Source organism: Myotis lucifugus, unplaced genomic scaffold, assembly GCF_000147115.1.
Source record: "Myotis lucifugus unplaced genomic scaffold, Myoluc2.0 scaffold_5, whole genome shotgun sequence".
NCBI classification, from domain to species: domain Eukaryota; kingdom Metazoa; phylum Chordata; class Mammalia; order Chiroptera; family Vespertilionidae; genus Myotis; species Myotis lucifugus.
The window spans coordinates 6,086,270-6,109,149 of NW_005871053.1; the positions used below are offsets into that span (position 1 = coordinate 6,086,270).

At 39.4% G+C, this 22,880-nt stretch overlaps 2 pseudogenes; one reads left to right on the forward strand and one right to left on the reverse strand.

Annotated features, from left to right (window-relative positions):
- The first annotated feature begins 14,223 nt into the window (after window positions 1-14,223).
- Window positions 14,224-15,269, forward strand: LOC102439698 (annotated as a pseudogene).
- A 3,200-nt stretch (window positions 15,270-18,469) lies between these two features.
- On the reverse strand, window positions 18,470-19,241 carry LOC102439372 (annotated as a pseudogene).
- Between the last annotated feature and the right edge of the window lie 3,639 nt (window positions 19,242-22,880).

A 22,880-nucleotide genomic window follows, 5' to 3' on the forward strand; every position in this document is an offset into this window, starting at 1 on the left:
AATCTGGGCAGACTCTCCCAGGTTGTGCTGTTCTGCTTGGCTAAGCACTGATAAGCTTCTGTGAACCCTTCAGGGTGAGCGAGGCATGATCCACCTTCCCTGTCTGGACAGGTTTGGTCTACCCTCCCTTCTCCTGCTGAAGCAGGCCTGAGGTATGCATCAGGATTGCACATCTTAGACTATTTATCGCGTTCCAGAATGTAGGGCCCCTGCTGATTCCACCTTTTGGCTTTTAGGGGGCTCTGCTCTGGCCCTTTCTGGCTGTGCCCCCTCACCACAGAGTGAGGAGACTGTGGGGTCAATGGGATATGCCCGCTTAGAATCCACATCGATCCCTAGTAGACCATACTCTGGGTACCTTGGACCACCTCAGAATCCCTTGCCCAAATGCCTCAAGCCCACTTCCAAGGACCCCCTAAACTTCTTCCCAGTCCCATCCTCCTAAGGGCAGACTGTGCCATAGTGTATGTACTCCTCAGCCAGAAGCTGGCCGAAGGGAGCCTCAGAAATGTGCACAGAGTATGAATGTGTGGGCTGGGGCATCCACACTCACGCATGAGAGGCCCTTCTCAGACAGAGCCAGGGATAGGAAGAGAAGGGGGCAGCTTCAGCCTGGGGTTCAGCTCCCCCCATGCCTCCGCATCCTGGTGCAGAACTCCAAGGAATCCAAGAATTACACATTCAGACTTGGCCTATAGGTCATTAGGAAGCTAGGGTGATCAAATTAGGAGAATAGGACATATATTTATAACTTTTTACATAGTTACACATGTAAAATACAGGCCTCTATTTGTACTCTTTCCCTTGGTCCCACAAAAGTTAGGGGCACTCCTGGCTCCTGTAATGTGTTATTTACCTGTTGTGAAGGAAGGTTTTTAAAAATTATTATTGTAAGTTTATTTGACATATAGTTAGGTCTAAATTGCATCCCAAGATAGTAAAAAATAAAAAGTCCATTAAAAATCTGGTTTGGGCCGAAACCGGTTTGGCTCAGTGGATAGAGCGTCGGCCTGCGGACTGAAAGGTCCCAGGTTCGATTCCGGTCAAGGGCATGTACCTGGGTTGTGGCACCTCCCCAGTAGGAGATGTGCAGGAGGCAATGATTCTCTCTCTTCATTGATGTTTCTATCTCTCTCTCCCCCTTCCTCTCAAAAGCAAAAATCCAGTTTGGATTTTTTAAACGTTTTGGGACCTTAAACTGTTTCTCCCAATTTTTAATATCATTTGATAGAGTATGTTTCCCTGTTTTACTAATGTCCATATTTAAGGTGAATTTTCTAAAAGAATCTGTGAACATTTTATCCTACTATGACATTCAAAGTACTCAGCTTACAAAAACAAACAAACAAAAAAGTACTTAGCTTGGCCTCGAGTATAAACCACATCAGATAAACATTGGGACATATCTTCAGTACATCCTTTTTGAAGTTGAAGATGTTATCACATCTTTTTCATGCGTTCCAGATGCTTACTGATACATTAAATCTGATTAATGCTAGATTTGAGACCTGTCCTGCAAATTCATGCATTATATCTTCATTCCTTCATTATCAGATCTTAATTAAAGAGTAGAATTATGTAAAGCTGAAAATGTCTAGTCATTAAGCTACAGAAAAGAGAGAGGAGATAGCCTCTGGATTGCCTGACATGGCCTGTTATCATTCCATTTGCACCTTGACATGCCCTCTGTTACATCTTGCATCTCAGAATGAGAGGTGACCTCTTAAGAGGGTCTGTGCTAGGACCCTGCTAATAGTAGTTCACAATCTGCCAATAAATCTCAGAGCCTAACTTGATGGAGGTCCAGTTCAGAGGTGGAAGGCTCGGTTTCTAAAAGAGTCGAAAGAGAACATTGATCTGGGCTAGAGAAGACCCAAGTTCTGGACTCAGAGCTATGATTAAGTTGTTGCTAAAGTGACACTAGGCAAGTTACTTCACTTTTCTGTACAGGTACTAACACTGATGTAAGATATGGGGGTGGGGAAGGGGAAAGAGAATTCATTTAGCTTACTGACTTCCAAACGTACTCAACTGTGAAACACCTTTTTTGCAGCAATATACAAAAGGAACGATCTAAGGAACGCTCTTTGGGAAATGCTAGACTAAATCATTGGTTCTCAACAGGCAGGGGGAGCAGGGATTTTGCCCCACCCTCACCCCCAGGAGATATTTGGCACTATCTAGAAACCTTTTTGGGTATCACAACTGGAAGTCGCCAGGGATTCTGCTAAGGATCCTACTACAGTGCATAGGACAGCTCTCCAAAAAAATAATTATCCAACCCAAACTATCAATAATGCTAAGGAGTTGAGAAACCCTAGACTAGATAAAATATCTCTAAATCCTCTTTCAACTCTAAAATCTAAATGAGGTGGGGTTTGTTTTTTTTAAAACACACAAAATTTTATTTCTCTTTTACTCAAAGTCAGCTGTAGGTCTAGGTAAATTTCCATGTACCTCCATATTTAAGCTACTTTGATCTTATAGCACCTTCCTATCAATATGTACTTCTATGAGTCTATGATTGCCTTGGCAGAGGAAGAGAAAGCATAGAGAATTAAGGTTCATCTATTGTTTCAACATATATCAGTACTTTTATTGCTGAATAATATTCCATTGTATGAATATAACACATTTTATTCATCTATTCATTACTTGATGAAATTTGGGTGGTTTCCACTTTTTAGATGTTATGAATGATGCTGCTATGAAAATTTGTATACAAGTTCTTGTGTGGACATGTGTTTTCATTTATCTTGGGTTATCTACCTAAAATGAGCATTGCTGGGTCATCTTATGTTTAGCCTTTTGAGAAATTGCCAGACTGTTTTCCTAAGTGGCTGCATCATTTTACATTCCAACTAGCAATGAATGGAAGTTCCAATTTCTCCACTTCCTCACCAACACTTTTTATTATCTGTGTTTTTTATTGTAACCATCCTAGTTGGTATGCTATTATCTCACTGCGATTTTGATTGAAATTTTCCTGAAGGTTAATGATGTTGTGCATCTTTTCATGTGCTTTTTAGCCATTTGTATATCTTCTTTGGAGAAATGTCTATTCAAATCCTATACCCATTTTTAAACTGGGTTATTTGCCTTTTCATTATTGAGTTATAAAAGTTCTTTATGTGTCCTAGATACACATTTCATATATGATTTGCAAATATTTTCTCTCATTCTATAGGTTTTTTGCTGGTGTCCTTTGAAGCACAGAAGTTTTAATTTTGATGAAGTGAAATTTATTTCTGTTTTCATTTGTTGCTTGTGCTTTTGGTGTCGTATCAAAGCAACTGTTGACCAATCTAAGGTCACAAAAGTTTATGCCTATCTTTTCTTCTAACCTTTTTATTTTTAGCTCCTATATTTAGATCTTTGTCCCATTTTGTGTTAATTTTTATATTTGGTATGAGGTAGAGTTTCAACTTTATCCTTTTGTATGGGAAAAACCATTTGTTGCAAACCATTTGTTGAAAAGACTATTTTAAAATACCTCTTTTCTGATATCTATAATTTCTTTTCTAATAGGTTAAAAAATAGGTCATATCTCAGGTTACTGTGACTTCTAAATCAAAAACTCTGGAATAAAAGCTACTTTTACAATTGTGTTGTTCCCTTAGAGCAGCCGTGGGCAAACTACGGCCCGCGGACTGGATCCGCCCGTTTGAAATGAATAAAACTAAAAAAAAAAAAGACCGTACCCTTTTATGTAATGATGTTTACTTTGAATTTATATTAGTTCACACAAACACTCCATCCATGCTTTTGTTCCGGCCCTCTGGTCCAGTTTAAGAACCCATTGTGGCCCTCGAGTCAAAAAGTTTGCCCACCCCTGCCTTAGAGCCATTTAGAAAAATTCTACTTGCAGCTAAAAGCATTCTTTCCCATTGGAGATATTTCACCACAGAGGTAACAGAAATGTAAATTTGGGGACACAAAGGGTCTCCTTAATCTCTCGGTATGTGTTCGAATTTCCTCTTCTTGTCCTCATTTTTATCCAGAATAATAATATTAACTCCCTATAAAGTTCATGGAGATCTCTAGTGTTTGGGCCCAGAATGTATTTCTTGGCTAAAAGATCTCTTTACCCACTTCCATGTGTAGAAAGAGCTAAGATATGGGATTCTGATCTCACAAACGAGGCACAAGGGTTGTTTCCTCAAATGAGACAAGGGCTTGGACTGAGAACGTGCCTTGGGTTGAGATGGTTTTTGTAAACTCAGTTAGCTTGAATTCTAGGCTTATTTTACTGCTCATTGTATTTTGTCCCCATTTATACTGATGACTAATAGATTTAACTGTGTTATATCAATTATGTCATTAATATTTCCCCTAGTTTTGAGTGCTACGTAGTTCTCCTTTAAACTTGTATGTGGATTAAACTTGGCAGTGATTTAAGGTAATTAATTCATATGTCAGTTGTTAGCAAGATCCAGTAATTAAAGTCTACTTTAAAGTAAGTTATTAACTCTTCAATAAAAACAAAGCACTTTATCAACTTATCAGTTTTAGCTATTTGTTCTAGTTGACAGGTGAGATAGGGACATTATTGACTGTACATAATCACCTCTGTACTTTCACCACTGAACAACGGGGTCAAATGGAAGTTTGAGTTGTTCAAGTTTGTCATTTAAATCTAGAATAAACCAGTTCAGGTTGATGGGGGTAGGGGAGGGTGCCCTTGAATCTTGATACCTTTGCAATATTGTCTCCTTAAATTTTACAAAATCCATTTTCTCTCTGTTCAAAATTTTCAGACATCTAAACTAGATCAAGGATCTCAGATTGACATCTGAGATATTAAATCACTTTACTGTTTATGTTTTTTTATAATACTTTAAAAAATAACCTTTTAGAGTTCTTCTTATGAACAGGCTAGAGGGAGGAACTCTAAGTGTAACGCCTAGGACACAACAGGTGCAGGCCTTTTATTTTCAGGCCTCAACTAGTCACAAGTTTACATCTCATGATAGCAAAGTTCCTTTTATTCTGCTCTAGTTCTCCTGACATCTGGTTACGTTTATTCAGTTCACGGGCACACCATAATGGGCCCTTTTGCTTTAACCTTGTTGGCTTGTGATGAACTGTGACCAACGTTAAATCCAGGTCTGACTCTTTCATGTGGTCAGGGTGTCTATAGTAGTGGTTCCCAAATCCAGCTAATTATTAGAATTACCTGGAGTGATTTCTAAAGAGTTTCTCAGGCCTCACCCCAAATGCATTGAATCTGGACCTCAAGGGTGGAGCCAGTGGATCTGTATGTTTCAAACTGTCCCAAGATGATAGGGATGTTCAGCCAAGTTTGGGACATGGTTCAGGACTCTCTCAGGTGCTTGGAGGTCCCGTAGGGTTAGCCTCAGGGCATTGCCTCTGAGAAAATGCTATCTACTTACCCAAGAGGCTAAAACAGAGGGTGCCTATTTGCAATATACACTTAATAACTACTAACCTTGGCAAAAAGTCTTGTGTTCCTTCTCTGTCCTCTCTCACTCCCTTGGGCTGTTCTGTGACTTGCTTTGTCAGCACTGGCACTGGTAAAAATAAGATAGACTTGCCCTAGCTGGTTTTGTTCAGTGGGTAGAGCATTGGCCCTTGGACTGAAGGGTCTCGGTTTGATTTCAGTGAAGTGCACATACCTTGGTTGCAGGCTGGATCCTTGTGCAGGAGACAGCCAATCAATGTGTCTCTCACATCGATGTTTCTCTCTCTCTATCTCTCCCTCTCCACTCTCTCTAAAAATCAATGGAAAAGTATCCTCGGGTGAGGATTAACAAAAACAAAACAAAACAAAAATAAGATAGACTTTGGTCCTGAGAGACCCAACGTGGACTCTCAGTTCAGCCTCCTCTATGGATGCCATTTGCCTCATCGATAAAATGTAGGTAATACTGTCCTCCCAAGGGGGATCACTTCGTAAGTTATATAAATGTCTAACTACTATGCCGTATACCTGAAACTAATATAATGTGGAATGTCAACTGTAATTAAAAAATTAAAAAATATAGATATATTATCCTCCCAAGGATGTTATGATCAGCAGAATGTATTTGTATAGCATCCAGAACACAATGCACCCTGCATTAGGCACTATTACTTGTTTCGTTGTACTTGTCCACCTCTATGAATATGGTGGGTTAATGAAGCTTGCTCATGAATTTTCCCTGATTGTAGTGCCCTAGATTGCTCTGGGCAGTATGTCTCAAAGTAAGGGACACAGACAACCTGCATCTGAATAGATGGAAAAGAGGACAGAAGTCAGCTCTTCTGCAACTCTAACATTCTTCACTTTTTAATTTTTTGTTGTTGTATAACATATGTATAGAAGTGTGTTTATCATAAGTGAACAGCTCAGTGAATTTTCATAAACTGAACACACCCATGTAACCAGCACCTAGATTAAGAAACAGAACATTCCCAGCATCCCAGAAGCCCTCCTCTGTGTGAGAACTTTTAGAGCCTCAGTTATAGGAAGAGCCCAGCTGAGGGCCACTCCTTCATCCAGTCTCACCCTTCTGTGATGGGCCAGATCTCCATTACATGTGAGCCCTCTCCAATCTGAGAGACTGGGCCTGTGGCCTCACATGCACTCTTAATAGTGATGCAACTTCCTTTGTGAGAAGGATCACAAAGGGTGTTTCTATATTCTTGGCATACACCCTAAACTGTTGAAAGTAAATGAACTCAGGTCCTGGCCAGCAAGGAGTGGAGATCAGTCATTGCCTGAAAGCATCGGCAAATCCAGCATTTTCTCACAGAGGGGTGAATGAGGTGGACTCTAGGGTAATTACCTTAGTGTAATTGAAAACTAAATCACTGATGACTGCATAGTTTAAATATCTATTTAAATACTTTCACTTTATTGCACTTATTTTTACAGGACATGCTACCACCAAATAGGCTATTAATTTTTCTAGCAGATTAAAATCTGTATGGGTACAGCTCAAATAGATGCCCTCTTTTTCCAGAGATCAATAGAGCTTTTCTTTTGTCTTTAATCCAACTATTCAAACAACCTAGTAGACCAGGACCTGTAATAATATAGATCTTGCCCAAAGGAGATCAGGTATTCTATGTAATGTAATTTAGATAAGATTTTACATAGTAGAACTAGAACCTGGGGTGTTTTTGCCTATATCTTCTCAAATTTTTACATGCATACAAATCACATGGAAGTCTGGTCAAAATGCAGGTTCTGATTTGGTGGGTTCTGAAGAGCCCTGAGATTCTGCATGTCTAATGAGCTCCCAGGTGCTGCTGATGCTGCTGGTCTGAGGACCACACCTTGAGTAGCAAGAGGATTCAGAATAAGCACTGAAGAGAAGCCTGCATAAATATCTGAGCTTCCATTTCCTGGTACATATAGACTCTTTCTAAGGTCCCTTCTAACTGTACAACTTCACAATTCAGTAATCCCTCTTCAACTATCAACTAATTTTTCTTTAGGCTGGTGATTCTCATTGTTTATATGCTGTTTCATTAAATATTGTTCTTTATTAGAAAGCCAGGTAAAAACTCTTGCTTATGGCTGACAAGTTTTATTTTTCAGCCTTCTACAAGTCTACCCCCATCCATGGGAAATTTTGGCTAATAATAGCGTGATACTGGGCTTGGACCATAAGTTAAACTTGAGTCAGCACAGTTGGGCTTTGGTTAGATAAGCAAATGTAAACCTGGGAGTATGCCCAAAAGAAAGGAACAGTTAATCCTACCAGAATAGGCAGTCCTTTATGAATGTAGGGTGGGGTAAAAGTAGATTTACAATTGTGAGTATGCGAAACACAGTTTATTCTTGTATTATATTTATTAATTATTGTATTATTTTCTATATGAACAACTACTTTTTCTATATGAATCCTCACAGGGTACTTTTGCTGTACCCTGTACTTCACTCAAATAGCCACAACTGGGAAGAGCTGCAGAACATGTAAAGAAAAACTCAAGGAACTGGAATTATTTAGCTTGTGAAGAAAAGACAAAGGATGGCTTAAGAATCATTTTTATTTATTTTTATTTTTAATAGTTTATTGATTTTTGAGAGAGAACGAAACATTGATGTGAAAGCATAACATTGCCCCATACTGCATGCCCCATCCTGGGGATTGAGCCTGCAATCTGGGCATGTGCCCTGACCAGGAATTGAACCAGCAACCTTTTGGTGCACAGGATGACACCCACCCAACCAAGCCATATCAGCCAGGGCAAGAACCATTTGTCAATGGCAGCAGAAATTAGCATATCCTGTGAAGCAAATGGCTTTACAGTGCATCAGAATAAATTTAGGTTAGCTCTAAGGTAGAACTTTCTTGTGATAATGATGACCCTACGTGCTGGGATTGCCAATGGTAATTTTTTTTAAGAGTCTTAAAACCAACCATAACCCTACTCCATCGCCTGTCACCTGTGTTATTAGGTGATATATCGACAGGGCCTCAGTGATGACACCATTCTAGATATTGAATACAAAGCATTAAATGCTTACAGAGCCATGAGGGGGACTAAAAGGACAGAAGTTAGAGGACTGTCCTTAGACTCCCAGGTCAGACCACATAGCAGCAATCTAGAAGTCAAGAAGCTATGGAAACGACTGCCAACATCACAGCTACTTCTCACTAATGAGGTTGGTGGCAATACAGAGACACAGAGAGTCTTGCCAATGAAAATAATATCTAATACACCACGCACATCACAAATAGCAGAGAAAACTGACAAATTTTCCTTTCAAATTTCACATTATCGTATCTGGTTGGCAAAATCTATACAGAATCCTATTAGCATGGAAGTCTAAAAATTATAGTTGTGTGTTTTTTTTAAAACTATGAGTCGATTTTTATTAAAGTATAGCATATAGAAAAAATGTGCAAATCATAATCAGACAGCTTGATGAATTTTCATAAAGTGAACACACCCATGTAACCAGCACTCAGATTGGGAGCCAGAAATGACTGTCACCCCAGACGCTCCCCTCGTGCTCTTTTATAGGTATTCTCCTCCCTGAAAATAACTGCAATCTTGCCTTCTAATACAATAGAGCGAATTTGCCTATTTTCAAACCTTATACCAAGTGGAATACAGTATATACTCTTTTGTGACTGGCTTTTCTCACTCAACATTATATGTGTGAGAATTATTTATGTTGTATATAGTGATAGTGTATAGAATTCCATTGGATGGGTAACACAGTTTTTGCATTCGAATGCAGATGGACATTTGGGTTGTTTCTAGTTTGGGGTTATTAGAACAAATAGCATTGCTAATGAACACTGGTGAACATATGTATGCATTTCCATTGGATATATAAGAGTGGAATTTCTGGGTTATAGGGGTTGCATATGTTTAGCTCAAGTAGATACTGCCACATAGTTTTCCAAAATAGTGGAGATGCCACATCCTTACCAAAACTTTGGGTTTTCCATCTCTAGTATTTGAGCCAAGAAATGCCTGTTCAAGTATTTCTCCCAATTTTCTATTGTCTTATCTGACTTTTTTCTTGTTGTTCTTTATAGTTCTTTTGTAAACCAGGGGCCCAGTGCATGAATTCATGCACCTTGAAAGGAACTGTGAACCGCGAGGCTGCGGTGGGCACAGGGACCGGTCTCAGCCCATCCTCTGCGCCCCCTCCCAGCCCCTTCCGCCATGGCCCCCAGCCCCCTGTCTGCTGGCAGCCCCACTCCCGCCTCCACCACTCCCATGCTGACGGCACCAACCCTGCTTGCACCCACTGATGGCGCGGAGCAATTGGGGCCAGCGCGCCGTCAGCAGGTGCGAGTGGTGGCTGCTGTCCCGATCGCCCCTCAGGAGCAGGGGGGAGGTGGGAGAAGCCTTTCAGGGGCAATCAGGGGCTTGCAGCCACCGCTCGCACCCGCTGACAGTGCTGAGTGATTGGGGCCGGCGCCAGGTGCTGGCAGCAGATGCAAGCGCCGGACAAGACTGTAGTGTGCAGGAGCAAAGAGATTTCAGTAACCACCAGAGGCTCACCCCGATGACAGCGACCAGCACCCCACCTTGGTCTGGCGCCCCCGCTCACCTGCTCCACCATCCCACAGCAGCCGACAGCCGACATGTTCTGCGCGCACCCCCTGGTGGTCAGTGCACATCGTAGCAATCAGTTGTTCAGTTGTTTGGTTGTTCCACTGTTCGGTCTATTTGCATATTAGCCTTTTATTATATAGGGTAAGCCCTTTGTTGGGTATATCTCTATATATAAAAGGCTAAATGACCGTCCAATCATCTGACTGGCCAGTAGGTATGATGCGCACGGACCACCAGGGGGCAGATGCTCAACGCAGGAGCTGCCAAGATGCGGTGACTTTGCAGCAGTGGTTCTCGAGTGATGCACCCCAGAACCAGAGAGGAGGGAGCCCAGTTTCTCCCAGGGCCACACGATTCCACCTTTGGCAGTGGGTTATGTTGTTGCTGGGCACTGTCAGCCCCGAATCTGGTTTACTGCCAAGCTGCGGTGACCGCAGACACCCTTCAAGCCGTGGCGCTGCCCCAGGTGCGGCAGGCCGGGGTAAGACAGAGAGAGGTTGGCTAAAGGGCGTGTCCAGCCCATCTCACCCAGTCCTTCCCGCCAGCCACCTTCTAATCAATTTCCTTTCAATGTGCACAAATCTGTGCACCAGGCCACTAATGTATTGATAATACATTTTGTCACTCTATGGCTATTTTTTTCACTCATTTAACAGTGCCTTTTGATGATGATTTTCAAAATTTTTACATAGTTCAGTTCATTTGAGGTTTTCCTTTCTGGTTTGTTTATTTTGTGTATGCTCAGTTTAAGAAATCTTTGCTGACTCCAAGGTCATAAAGTATTCTCCTATGTTTCTTGTAAAAGCTTTATTGTTTTACTGTTCACATTTAGCTTTATAATTTGTCTAGTATTGATTTTTGTGTATGGTGAAAAAGAGGAAATACAGCTTTGAGCCTTCCAACTTCTGTAATACTGTGGAGTGAGGATAGGTATCCACAAAAGGTGATAAGAATGAATGCTGAGTGCCAAGAGACCACATCTAACAGTTAACTTAGTTGTGTGTTTTCATTATAAAACAGCCCCAAACTGAATTTTTCTGAACCCCTTTCAAATGTGATGGTCTGGGATAGCCATTTTCCACATTCCACACTTCCCTAATGGCTACAGTTCACCTCAGTCAGTTGCTTTGCCTCTTTTTTTCTTACCCTGCCTCTTGGAATGTCATCATTGTTACAAGAGCACTGTGTTCTTTTCTAGAAATAACAGGGAGAATTGATCTGCTTCCAAATAAATGAAATTCTAACCAGGGTTATACTTGGTGGATAAATGTGAATGGTAGAATACTCTTAAAGAAATTTAATTTTACAACCGAATCTAATATATATTCAAATACAGGGCATTGTTCTAAAAGGCTTGAGAAAAAGTGGGTTCTTCTAAGTGAGTTAAACAAGCTCCCACACTCTACCTCTTCCCACTTATAGGCACACCCACCCCCTACAATTTATTTTTCGTGTGAAATAATTGATGTCTCAATCCTTTGTAAGGTCTTGTATAAAGGAGGTTTGGAAACAAGTTCCCTAGCTTCCCTACACCGGCCTTCCCACCAATAGAGTCCTCTTCCAGAAATCACAGAATGACCAGTGGAACAATATGTATCTAGAGCAAAATTCTTCTCATGCATCTTGTACCTGAATCTCTACTCTTTCCTTTGACATTTGGATATATCCTTTGGTTCCCTAATAAATATTAGCTGAAGTGGGTTTTCTATTCAACTCAGTTTCATGCCGCCATGTGTCTGGGCTATTAGGAAAAGTAACACTGCTCATTTCAGGTCAAACTGAAATGGTCATTTCCAAGCCAATTTACACAGTTTCAGGATTGTACACAGTTCCAGGGCTTTCACAAATGGGGTGGGTTTCTTAGCTGATCCTTAACAAATTCACAGTGCTATGCCAAGACTGATATGTACTGTATGGGGGTCCCATGGCTTCTTTATGTCTAAGAGCCTTCTGTTGTTTCTGGGTCCCATAGAGGTCTGACCATCTGCATAGATGTACCTGATAGCCATTGCCCCTAGGTTCTTCCAGGTCCTATTTGTCAAGTACTCTTCTAATCACTCTATATGCATTTTCTTCTTTAACCCTCATCATAATCTAGATTATAGTTCTATTTTATCTAGATTTTATAGGTGAGTACATTGAGGTTAGATAATATGCTCCATGCCCTTGTATCTTGTTAATGGTGATGCTTTTGCTGTGGATTGATTTTCTTTACTCTTTTGTGTGAATGCCCATAAATACAGTAATCTATTGCCCCACCCTCCCCCTCAGATATTAGACAAACCTCTCTATATCATTTCCACTTGCCTCCAAAATTTATCTTTGCAAAGACCCATCACACCACTCCCCTGGCAATGGGCAAGGAGACACCAGATTGGTGGGGTCACTCATATCCATCGGGGCAAAGCAGGTGCACAGCCCTTAGTTCATCATAGCTGATGCCTGTGTTGTTGGCCAGCTGTTTCATGCTTGGGGAACATAAAAAAAAAAAGACCAATCACACCAAGGCATGTCAGTCATCTTAGTTCATCTCTACTCGATTCATGAAGCAAATTGAAAGGCACAGCTATATGTCCCACACAAGTTCTGACACTGAATGGGATAGGGAGCAAAAGAAGTACAAGAGTCCCTTTCATAGGAAACACAAGGAATTTAACTTAATTGGAGAGAAAAGTAAGTCCTTCAATCACTAACCCATTGATTTGACACTTTGGACTCAGATATATGAACAGCTATTGTTTTTGATGGCCCTTTATTCTGGATCATCTCCTAAAAGAAGAAAAGTTGCCTCTTCTGCTCATTTGAGAGCTACTGACCCCTAAAGGGCCTAACTCTACCCACAGTCCACCTCAGAGTTCAGTGAGTCTCCAGTCTGAATTTCCCAATTCTTCAGTATGCTCATGGCTTCCACAGGAATTAGGATGGGAATGGAATCTTGGGGGAATTGAAAGTGCCATTTCAGAGTCAGTATAGTTTTAATAGGTTTTAGGGATGAACTTGGCACCTAACCACCACATATAAGATTTTTATAGACAAATATGAACATGTGTCTCCCCCAAATACTCTTGGAACTCAATCTGGTGACATTCCTTGATTACCATGTAACCATGTTACAGTCCTTGCATTTCTTAAGAACTTTAACTTATAAACCTGGCCACTTTAGTATTTTCTCTATTTTTAACTCTCTCAGACTGAAATACAGGCTTCTTACTGACGCCAGTTCTCAACTTGAGCAAATTAGTGCCTCTAGCCACTTCAGGGAAAACAGAGCTCTTTGGCATGGGATCATTTAAGACTTTACAGCATTGTTTTTTCTAAGTTCTAATCACCCTTGTTAATCTGAAATCTCCTGAAAATGCATCCCTCATTTGTTGAATGTAAGATGACCTACCGTGGGACCTAGTGGTACTGGACCATTTCATCCTAGACTTCCGTGATGAGTTTAGTTGTAGAGAAGGGATCATCAGAAACATTTTCTCCACTCCATCATGTAGGTCCAGTACCGGAGCTTGGGCAAACAGTTCTTGATCCCAGTGGAAAGCAGGGTGTCCAAGTTTCCTAAAAAGCAACTTAAATTCCCTAACCCCAGAGAGTGTTCAGTTCATCTTATTGCTTTCTCCTCAGATTAAGAGTAATTTCAATAGCATGAGACCCCTGGGCATAGCACCTGCAGGAAGGGGAGAATACTGAACTAAAACATAACCCTAAACTTGTCTTGAGGAATTTTTAAACCTCCATCCACCTCAGATTTGTTACCTGTGAAATGGGATCATGATATCTATTTAATAGGAATATTATAAGATCATATGACATATGTGAAAGTGCTTTATACATTTTAAAGCAGATTTTGACATTTTATTTGTATATTTCCTTTGCTTTTTAACCTAGAAAGTGCCCTGAAGAGCCATATAATCACAGTACACATTTTAAAACCATTGCTAGACTTTGGTGGTGGTGGTATGACAGTAGTAAAAGCAAGAAAAACAGAAAGAGGAGTATAGATGGTGGGTATGTGTGTGTACATGCCCATGTGCTAGGTTTTCTTCATGCCCCAAGAAGGCCTGTGAAAGCTGTCAAGTGTTCAAATGGGAAGGAACACAAATCAGATGGGGAATTACCCCAAGTGTCAGAGAATACGTATTAATCTTACAAAATAACTATCCATCCCAAGAGGAACCTTAAAAAACAATAGCCAGAGGCAAGATGGCGGCCACCAAGAGGAAGAGGTGTGGAGGCCTGGCGGTCCCGGCAAAGAGGAGAAAGAACGAAAAAGATGCCAGGCCTCTAGCTAGGCAGCAGAGGAGGCAGAGGAAGAAGACAGAAATCGCATCCCAGGCCCCGTTTGCAAAGGCAAATGGAAAAATAAGGAACGGATTACCATCTTTTCTTCCAGAGGAATAAATTTCAGAACAAGACATTTAATGCAAGACTTAAGAATGTTAATGCCTCATTCTAAAGCAGATACTAAAATGGATCGTAAAGATAAGTTATTTGTGATTAATGAGGTTTGTGGAATGAAAAACTGCAATGTATTTTGAAGCGAAGAAGAAACAAGATCTCTATATGTGGCTTTCAAATTCACCTCATGGACCATCTGCTAAATTCCTAGTTCAAAATATTCATCCCCTCGCTGAACTAAAGATGACTGGAAACTGTTTGAAAGGTTCTCGGCCCCTTTTGTCTTTTGCCACTGCTTTTGATGAATTACTACATTATGCTTTGTTAAAAGAACTCTTAATTCAGATCTTTAGTACACCACGCTACCGTCCCAAAAGCCATCCATTTGTGGACCACGTGTTTACTTTCACTGTTGGGATAATAGGATATGGTTTCGGAACTTTCAGGTCACAGAAGATGCTGCTCTTGTAGAAATAGGACCTCGTTTCATCTTAAATCTCATAAAGATTTTCCAGGGAAGTTTTGGAGGACCAACTTTATATGAAAATCCTCACTACCAGTCACCAAACATGCATCGGCATGTCATAAGATCCATCATAGCTGCAAAATACAAGGAGAAACAGCAAGTTAAGGAGGTGCAAAAACTGAGAAAGAAAGAACCAAAGACTATTCTTCCACATGATCCCACTACAGATGTTTTTGTTACACCAGCTGAGGAAAAACCTATAGAAATACAGTGGGTAAAAACAGAGCCAAACATTGATTTGAAAGCAAGAAAGAAAAGGGTTTACAAAAGACAAAGAAAAATGAAACAGAAGATTAACAGTGGAAATGCAAAATGAACCACTGGATAACTAATTTTTCAGTTATTTTATATTTATTTTGTATTCAACATGTAAATACTTTTATTATTCAGGACTATCTTACATTTAATTAGTGTGGCATTTTTTAAAAAATTAAAATCTGTGGCTTCAGTAGTATCTGTTTTTCTAAATAAAATATTCCTAGAATTCAAAACAAACACACAAAAAAACAATAGCCATTTTTATTGCTAATGGTTTTCAAAGACTGGAGATTGTTTTACTTTGTTAAATTGGTTAAGATTTATTAAATTCGCTTATAACATAAGAGCTCATCTTAAGGTAAATTCCAACCTGGAAGCAAGAATGACTTAGAATAGATACCTTTTTCCAATCCACTCCAGTGGAAACCTTAGCCTGATTCCACCTCTGGAAGAAAAAAAAAAGGTATGGACTCAGTGAGGGAGGAGAAAGGAAAGCTGATAGTGACTCACAACAGTTTTTGGAATAAGGATTATGCTTCCACTCCCACAAGCCTGATGCTGGGAACTTCCACTTGGAAGATGAGGCAGATCTTGACACGAAAGCAGGTTGAAGTGTTGACCCACCCTAGAAAAGAAGCTGAATTCATTGCTAGCTTCTAGACTGCAGTTAAAATGCAAGACAGCAATACACTGTGCCCAGTACACTCAAAGGCCTTAAAAGTGCACATACCTTTTGGTGAGCAATTTTAATTTTAGGACTATGCTTAGGAAGTAATTAAACATATATACAAAGCTTGAACTACTAGGTAGATCATCCAAGCTAGGTTCATCATACAGAAATAACAAGAGCAACCTAAATATCCAACTATAAGAGTTTAGTTAAATAAATACATCCATATACAGGGTGGGGCAAAAGTAGATTTCTAATTGTTCATATGGAAAATAATACAATAATTAATAAATACCAATACAGTTGTGTTTCGTGTATTCACAACTGTTAACCTACTTTTGCCCTACCCTGTATTATGTACCATTTATATTAAAGTAATGGTATAGACAAATATTTACTAATGTGATAAGATGTCTAAAAGTTATTAAGGACAAACACAGGTAACTAACCAATATGTACTCAATGATTCAATTTTTGTAAAGTAAATGTGTGAATGTAAGTGTGGTTTTAAAAGCTCTTAAAGGGCTTCTGGTTCAAGGAGGTGGGCTAAGTAGATGTATTTAATCTCCTCTTGCTCTCCAAATCTCACTAAAATGATTTTAAAACACACACTCTCACAAAGAACACAATTTATAAAGGTGTAAAAAGAAACTCCTCCTGGTTTTACTCCCCAACCCAACTCTGGGTCTTGCTTCCATTTCTCCAAGTGGAAGGATGAGGAGGAATGAGAGGAGGATGGGAAAAGGAGATTTTTTTCCCCTTTTTATTTTATACATTCTGTACCATTTGAAAATCTTCATTAGTATGTATGTATTTTGGTAACTTTAAAAGTTATTGAAGGATAGATATAAATATGTTAATATAGCATCACACCATTTTGCCCTTAGTTTCACTAGGATACACCTAAACTTGGTAAGGGCAGAAGGCAAAAGAGAAGGAATAAGGGAAGAGAAGAGAGAAGGAGGCAAAGAGCAAGAGAGTACATTTTAAATGGAGTGCTGATTTCTGCCGTACCTTCCTTTCAACTAGCTTGAACTTTACCCAAAGTAAATCTGAAAGAGGAGATTTGAATGCGACCCATTTCTGGTCCCACGAGTTTTTCATACATTAAGTGTCTGGTGATGCGGTGTGTGATTCTAGTGTTAACAGATCCTTTTACTTTTGTTTGTTTACATTTAAATAACATGGCTTTTTAATGCAACTACTTCATTAGGTGCTCAACTGCAGAAGCAACAGTTTTATTCCAACACTGAGTGATTTAAGGTACTTTCAAGGGTAATTCTCATTCCTCCCTTCCTTAATTAAACATTAATTCCCCAAACTATGGAAACTTAGTGCAGAAATTAGTAATCAGTGGTCGTACTAAGGTGTGTTTTATTTTCTCCCCCTCTCTATTTAGTCCTATTTTCTATTTGAATAATGAGGAAGTGTTCCTTTTGTAATATAGAAAACTACATTTTAAAATTTAACCATATCCATAGCTCTCATTCCACCTTCACCTGGCCTGTGGGCACCCGATGGCTCATTCTCTTTTCCAAACGCAACAAGATTTCATGACTCATTTCCTCCTGCTGCCTCAATTAGAGCGCTTTGTAATAATACCAGCCCATCCAGTGGCCAGCGTGGCTCAGTGGTTGAGTGTTGACCTATGAACCAGGAGGTCACAGCTCGATTCCTGGTCAGGGTGCATCCCCAGGTTGTAAACCCTGGTTCATTTTTTAAAAAATAATATCACAGCACCATAGTTTTGTATCTTACAAAACTCACCCAATCCCAACCAGAGGGGAAGAGGTGACAGGTGAGGTAGAAGAGGTTATAAGGGGGATAAAAGGTAATGGAAGGGGACTTAACTTGTTAACACACAATACAATATACAAATGATGTATTATAGAATTGTACATCTGAAACCTATGTAATTTTATTAACCAAAGTCACCCCAATAAATTTAATTGAAAAGTCAAAGTAAATAAATAAATAAAGTTCTTCTGAGTCAAAAGGAAATCAAAACTAAAATAGAATATCTCTAAAGTAGCAATAACAAAAATACTAAAACTATAGGAAAATAAAACTTTACTTGCAAAGGTACACCTTAAACACTTTAACTACTAGAATAGGAAGAAATTAATATGAAGTAGTTATACATTCAAAACAAAAGTTAGAAAAGGAAAAAAACACACAAAATAAATTAACCTGAAAGAATAAAAGAATTTTAAAAAACACAAAAAATCAGTAAACAATTAAAATCATAAAATTTATACAGCAAAAAAATAAGTAAAGCTTTTTCAAAGTTGTAAGGAAAAAATACACCTCATCAAATTCCAATTTGTGTCTAATAACTAGCCCAATTATTTTTCTTTTTCCTTGTATAAAATGCTTTTTAAAATTTTAAGAAACTCAAATTTATATTCATCAGTAAGAAAAAAATTTTCAGAATTTGATATATACTTGGAAAATGATATTTGTAGCAGAACCATTAAGTATGCTACTACTTTATTATATAAATTTAAAAAGTCTTTCAAAAACTGAAGATGACATAGAAAAGGAATTCACTGATGAATTATCCACGTTTCTTTTTCTTTTTTCTTTTTCTCTCCTTTATTTGTTAGTTACAAAATCTCATTTTTGACTGGACTCAGACTTAGAGGTAGAAGCTCTCAGAGAGGACAGTCTATGTCTCTTTGTTCCTGGCGTTTTTCTTTGGCCTCCTTCATTCTCTTAGCATATTCTGCGGCCTCTTCCTTGTTTTTCTTAGTACAGTGTTTCCTCAGAGCAATACGCCTGCGTTTGTGTTGCAGGACATGTGGGTGGAGTAACAAGACGCTGAATCTTGGGTGCTTTAGTCCTAGGTTTCTTACCTTCTTTGTTAGAGGCTTTCTCACAACATATTTGCGGACATCATTTTCTTTAGAGAGATTGAAACGTTTGCGGATTCTGCTGGCTCTTTTGGGCCCCAGGCGATGAGGCACAGTGGTATCAATGCGACCAGGAATATCTTTCTCCCCGTTTTTTACTATGACCAAGTTGAGAACACTGAGATTGGCATCCACAATGCAACCCCGAACAGATTTATGTTTTCTCTCTTCGGTTCTCCTTGGTCTGTAACAGGAGTGCCCCTTACTCAGCAGCAGGCGGACTCGGCCATGGGTCAAGACACCCTGCTTCATGGGGAAACCTTGTTTGTTGTTCCCACCAGTGATTCGAACCACATAACCCTTCCATTCTTCACCCAGAGTGTCAGCAGCAACTTCTCATAAAAGGTAGGAAGTTTGCGTTCATTGTCCACTTCAATGAGTTTCTGACAGCCAGTGGCTGGGAAAGAGATGTTGAGCTTCATCCTGAAGCAGCCGACAGTCTCCAAGGCGCCACAAAAAAGAGCTTATCCACGTTTCTGACTGCAAACCTGAAGGATCAGGATTGGGCTGTCCCCAAAGAATAATTTTAAAATCCTGAAAGGACAAGCAAGCAACCATTTATCTCTGGCATGTGGGATAAGCAAATCCTTTAGCAACTTTCGAAGTTAGAGAGTAAGATGCAGCTGAACGCTGCCTGGGGTCCAATCCTGTGGAAATCTGCCCCAGGTGGTCACCTGACCAAGTTTCAGGGTTAATGGTTCTGATCTGTAGAGAGTGACACTCCAAGACTGCATGTGCTCTATGGAGGATAGATGCATGGATAGATGCCTCATTACAAGGGATCCAGTTTTAATACCTTATTATGTGATGAAGGACAATTTAATTTCCTGGGCTCCTTTATTTTTATAGATTTAAAATGGGAATCCTACTCTGTTTATTCTGCAAATTAAATGAGAGACTCCCTATGGGTGTATAATGCTGGGGTTCTAAAGTATAAGAATAAGCTTTAAAATATTTATTAAGAAAAAATGATAAAACACACTGTATACAGCAGAGTAGTTGGGAAGCAGACAAGCAGTTCTCGATAAGCCCAAGTGGGAAGCCTGGAAAAACCTTCATGTTCCCCTTTAGCATTTTGCACCTTGTTTACTAGTTAAATTAATGCCTTGGTAACAAGAATTGCATTTTTCTTGCATGGAATCCATCTCTAAGAAAACACACACCTGGAGGCTGTCAACAACAATTTGCTAGCCAAGCTAGAGTGAGCCCACTGACAGGGTTGGCATGGATCAGCCTTAATCCTTTCTCAGGGCACTGAAAAGCAAGACAAAGAAGAGTACCTATCAGGGATGTTCAAGTGAATCCCATTCTGCCTGACCATTCACAGGAGGCCGGCACCACCGCTGCCTCCCCTGTCATCTGAAATTAGGACTGCTGAACCATATTTGGGGAAATCTCAAATAGCTACAAGTCCAGATATAAGTTCTGGAAATCTTTCTTGAGACAAAGATCTGTTTTCTTAGCTCCACTAAGATGCCTGACAACACCTCAACCTGGGTCTCTTTGTTCATCACCTCCAAGATCTTGGACTTGCTGCTAAAACACTTATCCAATACCCAACTGCATCCCCAAACTTAGCATAACTTTTCTAGGATATTCTGTCCATTGCACCATTTTACCCAGAACTTTTAGGTATCTAATATTTCCTTCCAGTTTTGACTGTGCTCAGCAACTCTAATGCCATTGTAACAATTATTTCCATGCGCACCCCCACCAGCCTGCTGAATTGGGCCTATCCTAGATCTTCACACTACCCTCACCCACTCCACCCTACCCCACCATCTTCGTTGGGTCAGTGCCCTCTAACAGAAGGCCAAAGTGTAACCCCTACTAGTCTGACCTTTTTTGGCCCTTGATCACATATGATAGACCTTGGACATGTTCCTTAGAGTCTACAATGTTTGATAATAAAAGAGATGGTGACGGTGTATTTTCTGCTCCTCCTGCTTTTTTGTTGTTGTTGTTGATGTACTTTTGTGTCTGATTTATTTAACTTAACCTAATGTTTTCGAGATTTGTCTGTATTCTAGCATATATCAGAATTCCATTCCTTTTTTTCTTCCTGCTTTTTAATTCCTTCTTTTTTCCCTACTTCTGAGAAGGGCACTGATAGGGAGGTACCAAATTGATCTGGAGAGGATGAACTAGGTGTGCTTAGATCATGGAGGTTGGCCTCAATGGGGAGGAAATGGAATCCTCACCTATCATTGCAACCATGATGTCTAGTTTTAAGCTTTAAACGTCTAAAATAAAAACTGCTATAAAAGACCAACCTTCTTGTGAAAGTGAAATCAAATGAAGTAAAAGATATGAAAGCACTTTGCCAGCTATAACCTACTTAAAGCAAATAAACCATGTTAGCAATCATTGTAGTGATTCTTCGCTAAGGCAAACAGCCAAGACCTTGAGTGGAAAAGTCAGTGCATCTCCCATCTCCTGCCTTCTTCTTCCTGGCCCCACCCTTAATGTCCCAAGGCTCACTGTCTTCTATCAGATCCAAATCTCCACTCCCTTTCCCTCCCCCGATTATTTCCTCACATCCTTCAGTACCAGTGGAAACTTCTCAACTAGTTTTTGATCTCATTATTGATTATAGAATTCACAACAAGGCATGAGTAAGGATTAATTTTTCTGGAATACATTTACACTTAAAAATAGTGTGTTAATCAGAAGAATTTTCTGTAGAGAAAAATGGGAAGCTTATTTTTCAGAGTTTAAGTTTATATCTATGATAGCAGAAATGTATTCATATTTTCACCAAAATATATGTACAGAAATATTCATAGACACAATATTTATAATAGCCCCAAACCAGAAACAATCTAAATGCCCATCAACAGTAGAATAGATAAATTATAATCTATTCACATAATGGAATACTACACAACAATGAGAATGAATGAACTAAAACTTTATGCAACAACATGGATGAATCTCACAAACATGATGAATAAAGGCTGTAATGTTGCCACTGTTATGAATCGTAATGTAAATATCTGATATGCAGGATGGTCTTAGGTAAAAATCTGAAAAAAATGAATGTCTAATGTTAGAAATCAGGATAGTGTTTACCTATTTGGTGGGGAGGTAATAATGACTAGGAAGGAAGCACAGGGACAACTTCTGGGTTGGTAATGATGTTGTGTTCCATGATCTGAGGACTGGTTACATAGGTGTATTGATTCTGTGAAAATTCATTGAGCTATAAACCTATTATGCATGCATGCTTTACTTAAATTAAAACATGCATTTTAATTTAGTATGCATGCATGTTATCTTTAAATTTAAGTATGTATGCATATTGTACTTAAATTAAAAGTTTACTTAAAAATTAGCAACACAGCCCTTGCCTGTGTGGCTCAATAGGTTGAGCATTGTTCCATGCACCAAAAGATTGCTGGTTCGATTCCAGGTCAGGGCACATGCCTGGGTTGCAGGCTTGATCCCCAGCAAGGGGCATGCAGAAGGCAGCCGATCTGTGTTCAACTCATATCAATGTTTCCCTTTCTCTCACCCTCTCCCTTCCTCTCTCTCTAAAAAAAATCAATTAAAAAAATTAGCCACACATGTTTACTGTAGAAAATTCAGAATATAGGAAGTATAGAGTATTAAAGGAAAACTTTCAAAAAAGATAAAATTATGACTCATTTAAATAGCAAATGAAAACATATCAAAGATTTTTAACTCATTAATTAATGAGGGAACCAGTAAGATGTTATAGCCAGTTCAAATGGATTTGATTTATGGGGATTTATATTATCTTCCAGACAAAATTCATGTATATGTGTTAATAGGAATCAGTTATATAGCTATGGACAGGAAACTGTCCATTACTATCCATTTTCTTTTTATTTTGTTTTATTTATTTTTAAAATATATTTGTATTGATTTCAAAGAGAAAGGGAGAAGGAGAGAGAGATAGAAACATCAATGATGAGAGAGAATTATTGATTGGCTGCTTCCTGCATGCCCTCTACTAGGGATCAAGCCCCCAACCCGGGCAAGTGCCCTTGACCGGAATTGAGCCCGGGACCCTTCAGTCCGCAGGCCAACACTTTATTCACTGAGCCAAACTAGCTAGGGCTAT